Source organism: Pinus tabuliformis, chromosome 7, assembly GCF_031772625.1.
Source record: "Pinus tabuliformis cultivar Carrire ecotype Pingquan chromosome 7, CPIR1, whole genome shotgun sequence".
Taxonomy (NCBI): Eukaryota; Viridiplantae; Streptophyta; class Pinopsida; order Pinales; family Pinaceae; genus Pinus; species Pinus tabuliformis.
The window spans coordinates 911,425,655-911,428,549 of record NC_142293.1 but is presented as its reverse complement, the minus strand read 5'-3'; the positions used below and the strand labels follow the sequence as shown (position 1 = coordinate 911,428,549).

General features: G+C 35.3%; 1 pseudogene; it reads left to right on the top strand.

The window, feature by feature from the left end:
- The first annotated feature begins 755 nt into the window (after positions 1-755).
- On the top strand, positions 756-2,050 carry LOC149250625 (acyltransferase GLAUCE-like; annotated as a pseudogene).
- Positions 2,051-2,895: the final 845 nt, after the last annotated feature.

The window sequence follows — 2,895 nt, the reverse complement described above, 5'->3', positions numbered from 1 at the left end:
CATCGCAACTATTACACTTGTTTCTTTTAATTAACAATGACTCAATGTACATAAACAAATTACTAGATATCAATCTTAACTGAATTTGATAGTGTATGAAAACTTGCCCTCGAGGATGAGAGAGAGGGGAAAAAAGACTCTCTTCCTAGAGAAATGCAAGCTTTCGTATTCTTATTGCATGAAAGCCTATCTTAGGAATTTTGTTTTGTTTTGTTAATGGGTATAATATTCAAGTCATTGGAGAAGAATCACGTGGAATGCATATTTTAGTCTCTAGCCCTATGCCTTGTGCCAGCACATCACCTTACTCATATAAACCAATATTTACTCATAGCAATAACTCTCTCATTATAAGGCAAGAAATGGATACTACATTCTCCATTTAAATAAACTTTTCTACATCTTTACCTCCAACTTTCAATTATCCAAATTGAGACAATCACGATAAGCCAAGACGGTCAAAATCTACAATTCTCTAGTAAGGTTTTTTTGTCAAAACATATTTTGAAGTACCTTTCTTTTAATGTTGAAAACAACAAATAATTACGTCGTAAGGCATTTCCTTTTGAAAACAACTCTCCCAATTGCCACTGTGTGCGATTTTCTACCATCCATTCTCTATGTTAGACAATAAAGTTTTCTACCGTTAGATTGATACCTCATGGATATCTAGGTAGTTATCACTCCCAAGCCTCGATAATGGTAAAGAAACCACACAAGAAGTTAAGGATCATTTTAGTAGATCAACAATGGCAATGGAAATGGTGATGAAAGAGGAGGAATTTGTAAGTTACCTGCAAATAACAATGGAGGCTACTTTTACTATGTATCCAAAATATCCCGTCCCATGACATGTCATGTTTATTTCCAACATTAATCAAGCCTTGGTCTCTGTTGTTGCAACAATCACCTTCTTCCTCACATCACTTTAGATGAAATAGTCCAGAGGTATGTAGACGTGCTAAGAAAGTTGCTTCTTACAGCTCCTTCACTACGATTTCGTGGTCGGGAGGATTACGCTCAATGAGGAGGAGGATCGATTGGAGATTGATTGCAATGGCACCAGGATATTCTTTGGTGTGCGGACGAGGGATCTCACCATGGAATAAATGAAGGATATAAAGTTTCCCAACCTAGCGTTAAGGCAAATCATATTATAGGACTACGTTTCTCACTCTCACCTCCAAGATCTCCCACTCCTTATCATATAGGCCACTCGTTTCAAATGTGGTGGTTTTGTAGTTGGGGCTGCACTCAATCACTACCTTTTAGATGGAATATCTTCATTCGGTTTTACAGTAATTTTTCTTCCATTATTAAAGGAGAAAGCTTGGAAGTCACACCAAACTTGGATCAAACTATTCTGAAAGCCAGGGTTCCTCCAAGAACCGAACACAACCAACTCGAGTACACCGAGCTTATCGATATCCCTTGCAGATTGACAACTTTTAGGGGGAGAGGAGGCAGCGGGGCGCCCGCAGAGTCAGAACCGATCAAAATCCCACCACAACCGAAGCTTCTACTAAAGCTCTTTCCCATATTTGTAGAAATGCTACATTTCCTCAAAGAAAAAGCAATGGAGGATGGAAAGATCAAGAAGTGCACTAGTTTCGAAGTGGTAATCACGCACTTGTGGAGGGAAAGAAGCGTGGCATTAGAAATGATGACAGATGAGATTTCAACGATGTTTTTAATAACAAAATTAAGGTCCAAAATGGAGCCCCCTTTTCCTAGAGAATATGCGGGCAACGCTGCCATACTAGGGTATGTGAGAGTAACAATGAAAGAGCTTTAAGATGAGCCATTCTCAAGCTTTAGAACTTCAATATTTTTGTATTTTTTTAACATGGAGGGAAGAAACATTAAAGATGGATTAAGGATGTACCTGTACCAACACTCATCCTTTCTCTTTGGCCATCTTGAGGTATCTTGTAGTATTCCTGGTGGAGGGATTCAACACTCGACTCTTTCGGAAAGTACAATGCATCACAATGACAATACCCCAACATCCAATTTTGACCCTAACATTGTGAAAATCCCCCACTATTAGATACTGAGCCAAGTCATTAGATTTTTTTTTATCTCTTTTCACATTGGGCCCCAGTGTTCAAAGAAAAGATGTGGATTATATACTAGAAATAGTATCAATGGATTCTATCCTTTCGTCTCCATGCAGAATGAATAGTATCCGACATATGTATTTATTTATATTGTGATCTATCGTGTCTATCCTTTCATCTCCATCTAGAATGAATAATATCTGACATCTGTGTTTATTTATATTGTGATCTATGGTGTCTATCCTTTTGTCTACATCCAGTATGAATAGTATCTGACATCTATATTTATTTATATTGTGATATATTTATTTATATTATGTAATTGGAGTAAGTTAATGTTGTTGTGACAAATTTAATATGAACGTAAAATGAATGAAAGAAAAAAATGCCTAAATTTCCAAAAGAAGATGATGATGGATTCAGGTCGCTAAGAATGTGATGACCAATCCACTTCATTTCCAATAGTACATAATATTTCATTTACATTTTCTTTTAATGTTTGTTATCATATTTTAAGAAATATAGCTTTGTAGACTCAAAGGGATTAACAATTCTTTCATCTACATATATATGATAATGTTTTGACATTGCTATGTCATTCTATTATTCTTTTTACCCATTGACAAGATTACTCACTTAAAATTTCGTAATTACTATTGCTAATTGTTGATGTAGTAGTAAAAAGTTTTAAAAGAGCTTATTTGTTTAGCCAATTTAGTTCTATTTTTCTCTATATCTTTATTGAGAATTACCTTAGATTTTCGTGTGAGAAATTATATATATGTTTTATGAATCAATAACATTTATCTTGTAGATAATGTCATTGGTTAACGAG